At 47.0% G+C, this 15752-nt stretch overlaps 1 protein-coding gene across 8 annotated transcripts in view; it reads right to left on the reverse strand.

The window, feature by feature from the left end:
• TNRC6A (trinucleotide repeat containing adaptor 6A) overlaps positions 1 to 15752 on the reverse strand; it is a 3393689-nt gene that overhangs the window by 1630219 nt on the left and 1747718 nt on the right. The window lies entirely within an intron of this gene.

The following is a 15752-nucleotide window of genomic DNA, read 5'->3' on the forward strand; positions in this document are numbered from 1 at the left end:
TAAACTGGCCTTATCCATGGGAGCATCTAATAGCTTTGCTTTAACATGATCCGGTAAGACCTGTTCTTTCAGCCATGCATGTCTTCTTATCACTGTGCCAGTCATGGCTGATCTAAATGAAGCCTCCAGTGCATCATAGCCACATTTTAAGGAATGATTACTAACCTGTTGTATGTTATTTACCATTTCTAATACATATTTCTTGTCTAAAGATTCATCAGAGGATACTTTCTTAGTTAACTGATCAAGCATAAACTCTTGGTATTGGATCATGTGAAATTGACAGTTTAAAGCTCTAGCTGAGAGAGTAGCAGAGGTGTAAACTGTTTTTCCCCCATCTGTCTAAGGACCTGGATTCCCTTTCTGAAGGAATAGGGTTTTTTGCTGTGGTCGAGGCTACTGCCTTAGGCCCCTGGGAAATAGTTTCGGGGTCTGCCAGTGGGGCCTTGTATAAGTGGTGATGAGTGTCAGGTACCCTGTAATATCTATCAGGTTTGGCAGGGGCAGGAGGTAAAGAATCAGGAACAGTGCAGACATCATTAAATGCGTCATCCACAACAGGTAAAACAGGAGGTATAGCTAAGGGCCTATGTTGTGGTAAGTGTAGGAAGGTCCTAAGCCTTTTTCTTGAGTCTGAGAAATCTTGTCCCTGCCATTGGAATTGTTCTCTCATGGCATGCAAGGTTTCCCTAAAGGAAAATTCCTCTGGTGGAGAGGCAGCTGGAATGGATTCTTCAGCATCGGAGTCTTCATATGTAGAAAAAGGGTCCTCTGGCTGTTCTGAAATGTCGGAGTCATCCGCAGAAGCCTCAGAGGACACTGGCTCGGCCGGCTCTGTCCTAGGTCTCTTTTCAGGGGCTGAGAGGCCCTGTCTGGGTGAGATTGGGATCCCCTAATTAAGGATATTAAATCTTCTGCCAGAGTAAGCATTTGTGAACTAGAAGTGGGCCTGTGTGAGGGAGGTTTAACAGGCACTGCCTTAGCAGATTTGGCTGCTTTGGCCCTGGCAAAGGCCTTGATAGACATGGCTGCAGGGGGTCTAGCAGCACCACGTGCTGGGGTAGAGACATCCAAAGGGATGGTGTCTGATAAATCAGTAGAAACCACGGTTGTAGGCAAAATTTCTGAGGCCGATTCAGGTAAGGTAGCAGGAGCCTCAGTAGTAGCCATGGATTCGGCTGGAGATTGATCAGTTTTCTCGGTTTCGGCCGAAACCGAGACACTCGCGGCTTGCTTCACCGTGGTTTCGGCCGAAACTGCGGACCGCGAGTGTCGGTCTTTTTCTTTGCGTTTTTTAATAATTTGGGTAGTCGGAGGATCCGACGGCATAATATACGCAAAGTCTGAGCCGAAAAACTGTTCAGCAAACTCCGACCGACGCCTTAGCGTTAGTCGGTTGAAGGAAGCGCAGGCCGAACAGGCTGCTACGTCGTGGTCTGGGCCTAAGCAAGGCAAACAGTAAGAGTGGAAATCTTTATGAGGTATTTGTTTCCCACAAGTTAAACAGTTATTGACTTTTTCTGACATCGGCTGAGGCAAGAAAGAGTCCCCAACGGGTACTTAGCTTTTAGAAGTCTTCAAGTAGTATTCGGTAGTAGTAATCTCTGGATCTGACCGACCGGCACTTGCGAACAGCTTCTGCTTGAGCCACGGCAAGAAAGACTGGGGAAAATGGCGTCGGCTGATGCCTTTATACCCGAAGACCTGCAGAGATGACGTCGGGTGAAGTGCGACATCAGCCGAAGCCGGACCCAGACTTTGGAATCCGGCCGACCGAAGGGCTGCCTGACGACAGGACAACCCAGTTGTTATGACTGCAGATGCATCCATGAAGGACATCAGAAAATTCACCCCGGGGATCACTTCAACGGCCTTGCTCGATGGGGGCACAAGGCACTAACATCCGGCAACAGGACTGGAATATTCTTGGGCTAGGCTTGTGTTGCCTCCAGGGCCATTAGCCTAGTACTCACCTATGAACTCTCAAACAAGGCTTTGTTACCCAAGGGTGCATCCAGCAATTTGGCCTTGAAATCTTCAGGCACTGGTTGGAGCCTAAGTCGAGAGCATCTTCAGATGACTGAGCCAGTGGCAGATGCCCTAGCGGAGGCATCAGCAGCATCATAACTGCACCTGGAGTGCCTCGTCACTTGTGCAGAAGAATTAAGAACACCTTCCAATTCAGATTTTGCTGGGGAATCTGGGATATCTGCCAAAAATTTCCCTGTATCAGCCAGAAGGGCTAGGGAGTACTTTGCCATGTGGGTCTGATAATTTATTGCACGGAAGGCCAAAGTGACAGAAGTATAAGCCTTCTTTCCCAAATGTTCCATGACCTTACTCTCCTTATCAGAGGGTAACAAGGAAGAGGATGTTAACAATTTTAAAGCCTTATCCACAGAAACAGACATAGTAGCTGGATCAGCAGCAGGAGCTTTGAAAAGAAAAGTACAGTTGTGTACACTTACCATAAATGCAGATGTTTGAGTGTATTCACTGTTGCAGTTATTACATTTGGGTAATTTGCTGGCAGGTTGCCCTCGGTCGGCCTGATTAACAAAGTCTTGGGTCCTGTGTCAGTTGCTGTCGCTTCTTCCATGACGTCAAGTCGTCAGGGGTATAAAACATGCAGCTGATGCCATTACATCAGTTTTTCTACCCAGATGTCAGGTGCCCCCCAAATGGGGATCAAAATATATAAACAATTTTAAACACAAAAATATACACCTCCAAACAAAAGGAAATATGCCAAAAAAGGCTTTTAAGTGTAGATAAATAAAGGAGAGGCATAGTAAGAGAAAAAAAAGGGGGCTGGAGGGAAGATAACCAGGACTGCAACAGTGAATATACTCGAACATCTACATTTATGGTAAGTGTACACAACTGTACTATGTTCTTCGTGTTTTACTGTTGCAGTCGTTACATTTGGGTAGATTCCCAAAGCTAAGGTTGGGAGGATGGATTTGTACATTATTAGGACTGGCTAGAAGGCCCTGCAAAACAGCAGTGGCAAAGCCAGCTCTGGATTTAGAGAAAATTGGTAAGTGATAGTGCTTGGTGAAAGTATGAACTGAACTCCAGGTAGCAGCTTCTAGAATATCCCTGGCAGGAACACCTCTGAGAAAAGCTGCAGAAGTAGATACAGCCCTTGTGGAATGGGATCTGATCCCCTGGGGGATAGGTTTTCCATGGTGCTTAGAGCAGAAATGAATGCAATGGCTTATCCATTTGGAAATGGTTTGCTTTGAAATACCCTTTCCCTCTGCCCCTGCAGCAAATGCTACCAGCAATTGTTCAGATTTTCTTCGAGATTTAGTCCTGTCCAAGTAAAATCTAAGTTGTCTGTGTACATCCAATGAACGCAGAATCCACTCCCCTTTGTTCTGTGGATTGGGAAAGAAAGTTGGCAAATGAATGGACTGATTAAGAGCCACACTGGATACCACCTTGGGCAAGATGGATGGGTTGGCCCTGAGCGACACCCTGTCCGCATGAAAGATGATGAAAGGCTCACTGCTATAATGGCCTGCAATTCAGAAATCCTTCTAGCTGAAGTGATTGCTAAAAGGAAGGCTGTTTTCCAGGAAAGGAATTTTAAGTCTGCAGTAGCAGCTGGCTCAAAAGGAGGTAGAGTGAGTTTTTCCAATACAAAGTTAAGGTACCAAGCAGGGGTTGGAGCTCTCCTGGGTTGCCTTAGGTTTTTGGTCCCTCTGAGATACTGCTTTAACAGAGGATGAGAGAGGAGGGTTGGTTCTGTGTTGTAATGAGCTGAAATGGCTGAGGCATTGATTTTTATGAAAGAAAAGGATAGGCCCTTGTGAAGCATCTCAGTTAAGTATTGCAAAATCTGAGGTAAATTGGTCACTGCTGTGGACATCCCTTGAGATTGATTCCAGGCACAGAATCTTTTCCATTTGTCAGCATAAGATTTTCTGGTACTAGGTCTTCTCGCCTCCAAAATGACATCCATCACAGGTTTGCTGAGGGATGCTAAGGGAGAGTTTAAGTGATTAGCCAAGCTGCAAGATTCAATGCTTGGAGCTGAAGGTGCAGAATTTGGTTGTTCTGCTGAGACAGTAAGGATGGTGTCTGAGGCAGGTGCCATGGAGAAAGTTGTGATAGACTGCGTAGGAGTGGGTACCAGTGTGGGCAAGGCCAGTCTGGAGCAAGCAAAATCATCTTTGATTTGTCCTATTTGATTTATAGTAGAACTTTGGAGAGCAAAGGAGAGGAGGAAAAGCATAGACAAAGGTTTTCCCAGCTAAAGGACAGAGCATCCACTTTCCAGGCTTTTTTGTGAAGCGTTCTTGTGCAAAATTTGCCCAACTGGTAGAAAAGAGATCTATGTCTGGACTCCCCCATTTGCGTGTCAACATCTTGAAAAGCCGTGGCTCCAGTTTCCATTCGTGTGGGTCCATGAGATTTCTGCTTAGATAGTCTGCCAAAATATTCAGCTTTCCTGGCAGGAATTGGGCTTGTAGTTGTACTTGATTGCACAAGGCCATGTTCCACAATGCCATGGCTTGTCTGCAGAGGGGGTAGGAATGTGTACCCCCCTGCTTGTTTATGTACCACAAGTGTGGTGTTGTTCGTCTTTACCATTAGTTGCCCTGGATGAAGGTAGTCCTTGAGGGCTGTCGGAGCTTTCTGTACAGCTAGCATTTCTTTTTGACTGATATGAAGGTGCATTTGATTCGAGTTCCATTTGCCCGGAATGCACTTCCCTGCCAGATGAGCCCCCCATGCATAGTATGATGCATCTGTAGTTAGGGTTTGGGTGGCAAGGGGTGGTGTGAATGGCAGTCCCTTGTTTTGGTGGCAGGCCTCTGCCCACCATAGGAACTTTAGTTGCAGGCAAGGTATGACAGGAATCATTGTGTCCAGGCTGTGAGAATGTTGACTCCATAAACTTTTTAAGTACCACTGAAGCTTCCTCATATGCAGTCTTGCATATGGTATTAGAGGAACACAGGAGGCCATGAACACCAAGGCTTGCAGTACTTGTCTTGCTGATAGCAGAGTTTTTGTGGCCACCTGTTTGAAGTAAGACACCAACTGAATTTGCTTTTCTGGCGTAAGGTAAGCCATCTTGGCAGTTCTATTTAAGCTTGCACCCAGGAATGTTATTTTTTGAGAGGGTACTAGTTGTGATTTCTTTTTGTTTATGGTGTACCCTAGACAAGTTAGAACCCTTTTTACAAACGCCAGATGTTTTAGAAGAACGGCCTTGTTTTCTGCCTGAATTAGACAATCGTCAAGGTATGGATATATCTGAATATTTCTTTGCCTGCAAAAAGCAATTACTGGAGCCAGGCACTTTGTAAAGACCCTGGGTGCAGTAGATAAGCCAAAGGGCAGTGCAGAGAATTGATAATGCAAAAAGCCTGCTTTGAAGAGGAGGTATCTTCTGCAAGATTCCCTGAATGGGATATGCAGGTATGCCTCTTTTAGATCTACAGTTGCTAACCAGGCATCTTTGCCTAGCATAGGAAGTAACTGGTGAAGAGTCAGCATCTTGAATTTTGGAATGTCCAGGAAAGTGTTTAGAGTAGACAAGTCCAGAATTCGACGCCATGATTTATCTTTTCTGGGTAACAGGAAAAGTCTGGAATAGAAACCTTGTCCCTTTTCCCCTTCTGGTACTAGCTGAATAGCCCCCATGTTAAGAGGGGAAAGTACTTGTTTCTGAGCCTCTGCCCACTGATTTGGGGGCAGGTCTGGCCATCCGTTTGGAGTTGGCAACGTGTGGAAATGAAATCTGTATCCCTGGGACACTACATTTAAAACTCATTTGTCCTGGGTTATAAGTTGTCAGTTTTTTGCATGAAGTGCCAGTCCCCCCCCCCCCCAAAGGGGTGGTTAAAAAGCAAGTGCTTGGTAATTGTAAAGGAAAGTCATTGAGACTGTTTACCATAAGGAGGTGTCGTGTTGTTTCCAGGTTTGGAAGAGGAGGCACCCCATTGCTTAGTTCTGAAAGTCCCTTGGGACTGAAACTTGGTGCTTTTGGCCTGTCTGGGTCTGGCTTGAGTGGCTCTGGAAGTAACTGGAAAGGACCAGTTCTTAGTAGGCCAGTACCTAATAAATCTTGGAGGCTGTACTTCTAAGAAATTCTTCACAGTCTGCATAGATTTAGCCTTATCTTCCATCTTTTTCAGAACTTCTTCACCTTATTGCCAAACAGACGGTCCTGCTGCAAAGGAGCATCCAACAATTTTGCTTTAACATGATCAGGCAGAGATTGCTCCTTAAGCCAAGCATGCCTTCTAAGCACAGACCCAGTAGCAGCAGCCCAGCAAGAGGCCACCAAAGAATCAAAACCACACTGCAACGTATGTTTTCCAACTTGTTCAGCTGAATGCAAAAAATCCTGTACATTTTTATTTTCCACACAGCCTGAAATCAACATAATTTTCTGTTTAAGCAGTCCCATGATATGCTGCTGATATTTCAGCATATGAAATTGACAGTTTAAAGCCCTGATTGCCTAGGTTGCAGAAATATAAACCTTTTTACCCCATCTATCCAGCGCCCTGGAGTCTCTATCAGAAGGGGTAGGATTTTTAGCAGAAGAAGCTTTAATGCCCTTGGGCCCCTGAGAAATGGTTTCAGGGTCTGCAACAGGATTTTTGAAAAGGAACTTGTGGGAATCAGGAACCCTGTAGAATCTGTCTGGCTTACAAGGGGCCAGAGGCAGAGAATCAGGGGCTATACTGGATTCTGAAAACACATCAACAATGTCTAATACAGGAGGTATAGCTAAAGGCCTATGCTGAGGAAGAAGAAGAAAATCCCTAAGCCTCTTTTTGGATTCAGAAAAATCCTGACTTTCCCAGTGGAAATGTTCCCTTAAGGTATGTAAAGTTTCCCCAAAAGAAAAATCCTCAGGGGGAGAAGCAGAAGGAATGGAATCCTCTGCATCGGAGTCCTCATATGTAGGTATAGACAAATCCTGTTCATTAGAAGAAATAGAATCCTGTTCAGAAGATTCATAGTCAAGTTCAGCCCTAGGCCTCTTTGAAGGTGGGGGTTGGCTACCCCTGATCAAAGTAATTAAATCTTCAGCCATTTTGATCATTTGTTTTTTAGGCATAGGGGCCTGCACATGTGGCCTAGGCGTCGTTTTTTTAGACATAGATCGAGATTTTGGCCTTAATATTAAAGATGGCGTCAGTTTAATATACAAATCTGTAGGCCTGAATACACCCGCAGAAGCCGGTACCTGCACAGCGGCTCCGGACCCATCCAAGGTAGAGACATCCGCAGGTTCCATAACTGAAGCATCTCACGGCATACCGGACTCCGAATGGGTCTCAGTAGAGGCCTGCGAATCAGGAGTAGCGGGTATCAGGGGCTGCGAAAGCGGCTCACTGTATACCACCGAACTGGCAACTGGCTTAGGAGAAGTGTCGTCGGCAGTTTTGGACCTCAACGGCCTGTATCTGTCTTTGCGTTTTTTAGGTATTCCGGTAGTCGGACTGCTCACCGACATCATTTCTGGATAATTAAACCGTGATCCAAAATATTTAGAAGCAAAAATGTACCGACGACGAATAGTGCGTTGATTAAATAAAGCACAAAACTGACAGCAAGGTACGTCGTGGTCAAGGCCTAGGCAAGGAATACAGTACAAGTGAAAATCCTTATGAGGTATTTGCTTCACACAAGTAATACAATTGTTAACTTTTACTGACATCGGTAAGGAGCAAGAAAAAGTTTCCCCAACGGGGTACTTTGCTTATTAGTTGAAGACTTCAGTTCTGAAACTCAAAAACAAAAATTTCAGGAGTCGGCCGACCGGCACTTACGAACTGCTATCTGCTTCGGGCACCGCGTGGCAACAAAGACTGATGTAATGGCGTTGGCTGCATGTTTTATACCCCTGCCGAACTGACGTCATGGAAGAAAGGACAGCAATTGACACAGGACCCAAGACTTTGTTAATCAGGCTAATTGAGGGCAGCCTGCCAGCAGATTACCAAAATGTAATGACTGCAACATTGAAACACGAAGAACATCTAGGAGCCCTCAAGTGCCTTACAGAACCTGTCTGGACGCTTGGGGTCAGGAGGCTGAGAGTCTGGACATTTGGAGGCAGATGAGAAAACATCCAGATAAGCAGGCAGGACTGAAGGGATAGCAGAAGGAAATGAGGAATCCATTGCAAGAGGTCACAGTACCACTCTTGAATAACAGTCCCACTTGAAAAAATCTTTTATTTTGAGAATAGTCTCTCCAAAACAGATACCCTCCCCCAGGGGAATCTGTACCATTAGATTCCTCCTTCTGGGAAGGCATACCCTAAGGGGGAAGCCAACTGGGTAGAGCAGGCTAAGGACTCCTCTCCAGAGGAATCCTCATCCTCAGAGGAAGTGTCAACAGCTGTCTTCCGAAGGTTGTGGAAGGAACAAAGGGCTGCAGAGGAACAGGAGGAGAAGATTGGCAAAGGGCCATAAAGTCATTAAAGAGGCTTTGAGAAAAAGCTGGTCAATCAGGGGGCTGCTGAGATACAGCAGGAGACACATATTTAGTTTCAGCCTTCTTTTGGGGACTTCCATATGGTGAAAGCTGAAGAGATAGGATGTCGGCCTGCATTTGATATCGGAGAGCACATCTTCATGCACAGTCGTGTGTGACGCCACAAGGACCTCCTGATAAAGCAAGCCTAGGTTCCCTCTTACCTTCCTGATTGGACACCTGCCCTTCCCTCGTGGATGTGCCAGTGGACTCCACTGTGGCTTCCACTGTGGTACCCACTGAAGGTACATCCACCACTTCCAGCACAGTCTCCAGGTCCTCACAAGCCTCGGGAGAAACGACCAGAAAAGAGGGTGCAGCTGAAGATTCAGGACATGATTTTTTGGCCTTCTTCGGTACAGGCTCGTCCGAATGGTCCGACATCACATCCATCTAGTTTGCTAGGTGTTAAAGAGTTGGTCCCCCAAGTATAATTTTAAGGAGGCTAGCTGACTCCTGAGGGTTTTAGGGACGAAAGGATTGCCGAGGGTTTTAGGGACGAAAGGATTGCAAACAGTGCACTTTGTGTGGTTGTGGTCCGGGCCTAGACAAAAAGAGGAAAAATGTGTGGGCGTCTTTATGTGGAATCTGCCTTCCACACTAGCACTTGCCCTTCCTAGCTCACATGAACCCAACAAAAAAAGCAGCAGCAAAAATTTTAAGAACAAACCCCAACAAGTACTTATCTGGTAAATGGAGCACAACAGTTCTGGCGAGCAAACATCTGGAGCTGGCGGATCAGACAGGCAGCAGAAAATTGCTGAGGCAGGTGCATGCTGACGTCCGCTTCATACCAGATGTCTCTTTAAGGCAGATATATGCATTATGTTGTGCGACACAGCATGTACCTTGTGGTAGCATGTAGACTTTTGTACACTGGCTGGACATATGAGTCAGCTGGTGTCAGACTCCCTTAAGTTATGAATAGTGCAGCATATAAACAAGGAGGACATCAGATAGTCTGTACCCCCACAAGGGGTGAAAATGTCCTAGACTTAGTTCTCACCAACATAGGGGTCTCTGCAGATGTCCCTCTCTTCCATGCTGCAGTATTCTGTACTCTTGGGTTTCCTCCTCTTGCTACCTGAACATCCAGACAGTATTCAAAAGCTTGCAGACACTGTAAGGTGCGTGGGACGTCTGACATGGCTACAGGTACATGGGCCATAAAAGTGAAGTCTGCATGCACCAGACCTCAGAACTGAGTGCCCCAGTCAGACCCCAGTCCATGCCAAGCTGTGTAAGTTCAGTGCCATCCAAGAAGAGCCATAATGTGAAAAGGCGGGAAAGGAGGGAAGGAATACTGCAACATGAAAGAGAAGGACATCTATGGGTATGGTAAAATTTTGCACAACTATTCCATGTCCTATTCTCATGTTGCAGTATTCTGTACTCTTAGGTGACTGCCAAAGCTCACTGTGGGGTACAGGGTGGTGGCTTGGATGAATTCTCTGAAACTCCATGGAGAATTGCCCTGGCAAATCCAGCTCTGGATCTAGAAATTTGGTCTAATTTGTAATGCTTAGTGTATGTGTGGACAGATGTCCATGTAGCTGTGTCTAAAATGATGGGAGTGTCTAATCCTTTAAAGAAGGCTTGTGACGAAGCCATGGCTCTAGTGGAGTGTGCTTTAACCTTGGACCCCAGGGATTTCCCATGGTGTGCATAGCAGAAGGTAATTACCTTTGAAATCCGGGTTGAAATTGTCTATTTTGTTACAGCTTTCCCCAGGGCCCTAGGGTGGAATGAGGCAAACACCTAGTCAGATTTTCTGATTAACTTAGTCGTGTCTAAGTAGAACCTGAGCTGTCTGTGCACATCAAGGGAACTTAAGACTCTCTCACTGTCACACTGAGGCTGGGCAAACAAGGTGGGGAGGTGAAGAGCTGAGTTTAAGGAAAGCTCATTGACCCACCTTGGGAATGAAGGAAGGACTGGTCGTAAGGGTTACCCTGTATTTGTGGAAGATGAGGAAAGAGGAAATGGCCATGACAACTCAAGACACTACTAGCTGATGTCAAAGCCACTAGGAGTACTGCTTTCCATGTGAAATGCATCAGAGAAGCCATGGAGGCCAGTTCAAAAGGGAGTACTGTGAACTTCTCCAAGACATAATTATGTCCCAGGGGGGTAGGCTTCTTAGAGGGGCCTGAGGTGCAGCACCCTCTTTAGGAACAACCTTGTAAGTAATCTGGAAGCGAAAGGGGGTTCTAGTGGCAGACAAGCTGAAATGGCAGCCAGGTGAGCCTTGATGGAGGACTATGCTAACCCTGCCTGCAAAAGTTCACACAGGTAGGACAGTATCAAAGGGACATCACCCTGACAGGGGTCCAACGGTCTTTGAAGACACCATATGGAGAATGTTTTCCATTTAGACATACAAGATCTCCTAGTATTAGATTTCCTGGCCTCCTGCAGGACTGTGAGCATGTCCTCATTGTATGTGTCTGTAAGGGATCAGAATTCTATCACCCACAGGGTGAGGTGTACAGACTGCCAGTAAGGATGGATTAGAGATCCCTTGTCCTGTGTGGGAAGGTCCACTCTGGGGGTAACTTGTGGTGACTGCCCTTGGCTAAGTGCAGGAGGAGGGGGAACCAAGTGCTGTCTTGGCCAAAAGGGGGTCACCAAGATTTCTTGTCTGTCCTGCTGAATTTTCAGTAAAACTTTCTGAAGTGGGAAGTGGGGGGTGCATAAAGAAATATCCCCTTCCAGGAGACTGAAAAGGCATCCGTTGCCCTCACCAGAGGTTTGGGCAGCCTGGTGAAAATGTATGGAAGCTGTCTGTTCATGGGGGAAACAAACAGATCTACTTGAGGTGCACCCCATCTGTGGACTATGCCCAAGAACACATCCCTGTGGAGCATCCATTCGTGGGACTGTGACATGAACCTGCATAACGCGTCTGCCTGAGAATTCTGTTTGAAGGGGATGTCCACTGTTTGAAGTGCGACTCCCTGTTTTATGGCCAGCTCCGACACTAGAAGAGCTAGTCTGCATAGCAAATATGACTTTGCTCCCCCTTGCTTGTTGACATACCATTGAACTGTGGTGCTGTCAGTGAACAGTTTCAATGGGCCTTGCTTCAGTGTAGGCTGAAAAGCCTTCAGGGCCATAAGTATTGCTCTCATCTCTCAGACACTGATATGCTCCTGTCTGCAGGAGTCCAGCCAAGTATCCTGGACTCTTAGGAAGCTTATGGTTATTCCTCACCAAAGGTCTGAGGTTATTGTGTCTTTCCGGCTTTTCCCGGTTAGGGGTCGCCACAGCGGAACTCCGGTCTGCTAATGATTCACAGTAGATGTTTACGTGCCGAGATGCCAGCCGTGACGCACAACCTTCAACGAAGGTACGCCCATTCATGCAAGTCTCCACACAGAAGACGCTCTAGCTGAGAATCGAACAGGACAACGTCTTACTGTGAGGCTACTGCAGCGCCACCACCGCATGTATCCATGTAAATTTCCTGCACTGGCAGGGGGACTTGAAGAGGAAGGCCTGGGTTGTAGCTCACCTGATTCAGCCACCACTGAAACTCTTTCTGGAGGCAAGGTAAGAAGGGGATCTTGAAATCCAGAGGATGAGAAAGCAGAGTCCATATGGATCTTAGGTACCATTGTAGGTTTCTCGTGAAGTCTTGCCAATGGTAACACGGGAATGGTCGATGTCATGTGGCCCAAGAGCCTAAGGTACTGCCTGGCAGTCAGTTCTGTGGCCTGAAGGACAGCGAGCAGGCACTGCCTTAAGCTTTCCAACTTTTGGGGAGGTAGGAAGGCCTTCATCATATCCATCCAGACTCTCAACCCCAAGAAGACAAGGTCTTTAAAGAGGGTAAGTTTGGACGTGGGGTAATTTATCTTGAACCCCAGTGCCTGCAGGAGGGAGAGAGATGTCTGAAGATCGAGTAGGAGGGATTCTTTGCTATCCGCCTGAATGAGCAGGTCATCTAAGCAAGGGAAAAGCTGAATCCCTTGGGTCCTGCAAAAGACCACCACTGGTGCCAAACACTTGAAGACCCTCAGTGCTGCTGAAAGACCAAAGGGCAAGGCAGAGAACTGATAATGTAAGGAGGCCACAGAGAAATTGCAGGAATCTCCTAAAATTGGGCCTGATGGCAATGTGAAGGTAAGCATCCTTGATGTACAGGGTGGCCATAAATCCCTGAGGTAAGATCAGAGGAAAAAGGGTTTGCAAGGTGAGCATCCGAAAGGTGTGCACTTTCAGGAAGAGATTTAGGTGGGAGTGATCTAGGATTGGTCTCCAGGACCCATCTTTCCTTGGGACTAGGAAGAGCCTGAAATAGAATCCTTTTTCGTTTTCTGCTGGAGGGATAGGTTGAATAGTACCCTGTCCAATGAGGCTGTCTAGAACAGACTGAAAAAGAGGTAGCTGCTCTTTGGGGGGGGGGGGGGGCTGAGGAATACCTCTCCAAGATGGAGTAGTTATCCACGTCATAAAATAGCCTTTTCTATTATGGAGAGGACCCGCTTGTCTGTAGTGATGTTTTTCCACACAGGAAGACAGTGACAGGGCCTTAATGACAGGGGGATGAAGTTTGTGTGTGTGTGTGTGTGGGGGGGGGGGGTTCAAGAGTGGCAGGTAGTCACAGACTGGCTGCCCTGTCTTGAAATTGAGACTTCTGAGTAGAAGTCTGGGCAGGCCTGGAGGGAGCAGATTGCTTTCCTGGTAGCTTTCCTAGGCTTAGGAGGAGGGGTGGGAGCAGAATGTTTCCCTATAAACTGAGTTTTTGAAGGCTAATTCCTATGGAACCTAGGGATAGGAGAAACGAGTGTTTAAGGTCTTGTAACTCCTTCCCTTTTTGTTGCAGAGTTTTGAATAACTCTGCTACTTTAGTCCCAAATAGAACTGAATTATCTAAAGGTACATTTAAGGGTTTTGCTCTGATGTCATCTGGTAGGGGCTGTAGCCTTAGCCAGGAATATCTTCTAAGGACAAAGCTGATGCAGCTGACCTTGCTGAGGCTTCTGCAGCATCACAGCTGCACTTAATGGAGTGCCTTGTGATCTGAGAGGTTAGGGAAATAAGGCTAGACAGCTGAGCTTTGGCAGGAGAATCTGGAATGTCAGACAACTGTTTGTTGGCTTTTTCCAAAACAGCTAGAGCATACTTTGACATGTGGGTTTGATAATTTACTACCCTGGATGCCAAGGAAGAACATGTGTAAACCTTCTTCCCAAGGCATTCCATGGCCTTGCAGTCTTTGTCAACAGGAAGGAGAGAAGAGGATGGAAGGAGTTTGGAAGCTTTGTCTGCAGAACAGAGATAGTTCTTAGGTAAGCAGCAGGGCACTTAGCCACGAATTTGGCTCCCTCAGGGACTTTGTAGAATCTGTCAGGCCTGCAGGGTGCAGGAGGGTGGGAGTCTGGGCAAAGTGATGCTGCACTGAATGTGTCAAGAAAAGCTGACAGTACTGGGGTTATAGCTGAAGGGGCAGGGGAGTCCATCTGAAAGAGTTTGTAGTATCCTTTCGGAACTGTCAGCTCAGGAGAGCCTCATTTGAAATGCTCCCTCATCTTAGCAATGGTCTCCCCAAAGGTGAGATCCTCAGCTGGGGAATCTGCTTCAGTAGATTCTTCCTCTGGGGAGGCATAGCCAAGAGGGGAGGGTAACTGGGAGACATAAGAAAGTGAATTCTCTGAGAAAGACTCAGAGGATTCCTCCATTTCTGCCTGAGAGGTGTCTATCACCTGGGCCGAGGACTCATAACAGGGGGAGCCACTGGGGAGGGTAAGGGAGTAGTAGGGCCTTAAGGCCATGAAGGCATTGACCAGACTCTGCAAAAAGGCCAATCAGGCTGGCTTGCCGTCAGGGGAGAAGCATGCTTTTTCTTCTCCTCCTTTTTGAGAAAAGGCTACCAGACATCTGCGTCAGGGTAGGCCTGGCGTCGGACAGTAGCGTGGTGGGGAAGGGATCCATCTGGGTGGCCGGTGCAAGCAGAGGTTTCAACTCATCGTCGAAAGCAGACGTCTGCGGGACCACTGAGGATGTGCCTTCTACTCATGGTTCTGCAGCTTCCACATTAGTACTCGCTGTACCCATATGGGTGGTGACAGATCTTCCTCCAGGCCGTCTGCCACAGTAGGGACATCAGGTGGTGGAGGCGCAGCTACAATCCAGGCCTAGAGGTTTTGGCCTTTTTCTTGGACAGCTCGATGGGCTGACTGGATGCCCCCCCCCCCCCCCCAATACCTAAGGCTAAGCACTTGACGCGCTGATTCTCCAGATAGATGTTCAACATTTGCAATCTGCTACTCAAGGATTTTGAGACAAAGGCCTGGCAAATTGGGCAGGCCTTATGGTTGTGTGTAGGCCCTAGACAAAAGAGGCAGAGCTCATAGGGATCTTAATGTGGAATTTGACGGCCGCATTTGCCCTTCCTGGATGACATGAACCCACAGAAGCATGCAGTGACCCAAAAACAAAAGGTTTCCAACAGGTTACTTATCTTAATATTCTGCATCAGACAGCCAGTATGCCAGGAAAAACTGAATGGTGTGTGCGGGCGTCATTTTTGATGTCCTCACGTACCTCTAGCCACATCAGACATCCCACGCATCTAGCAGGGACTACAAGCTTTTGAATACTGGCTGGATGTTTGGATAGCAAGAGAAGGAAACCCAGGAGTCCAGAATACTGCAACACAAGAACAAAAGGACATCTAATGTCTAATAACAAGGGGGAACTGACTCAGCAGGGAAAGGACACCCTCCACAGATTGAAAAAGCAAATTAGATATTTTGTAAAGTCCTCTAAAGCCAATTACAAAGCTAAACTAGCATCTCTGGCTAAGGATAATCATGAGGCATTCTTCAGCTATGTCAGAAATCTAAAAGGGAAGGCCCAGCTTTGTGCCAAACTTGTAGTGAGTGGTACCACTCATACTGACCCTGAGGACATTGCAACCTGCTAAGACAGATCTGGCGCAAACGTCACCCCCCTGCTCCCCACCAGACATACCCTAAAGCATACCTGTCATCATTCCTCTACCTACTATCTCCAAACAGCAGGTCATAACTGCACTCTCCATGACCAAAAACACAGCCTCTATTGGACTGGATAACATCCCAGGCTGCCTACTAAATGGTCTGAGACAGGACCTTGCAGAACCACTTGGTACTCTGTTCAACCACAGTCTAAGTACTGGCTTTCTCCCAGCAGAGTGGAAAACAGCAACAGTAATTCCCTTACACAAAGGGGTCCATCACTGACCCTGGGAA

This window comes from Protopterus annectens, chromosome 12.part0 (genome assembly GCF_019279795.1).
Source record: "Protopterus annectens isolate FY-2018-M chromosome 12.part0, PAN1.0, whole genome shotgun sequence".
Classification (NCBI taxonomy): Eukaryota; Metazoa; Chordata; order Ceratodontiformes; family Protopteridae; genus Protopterus; species Protopterus annectens.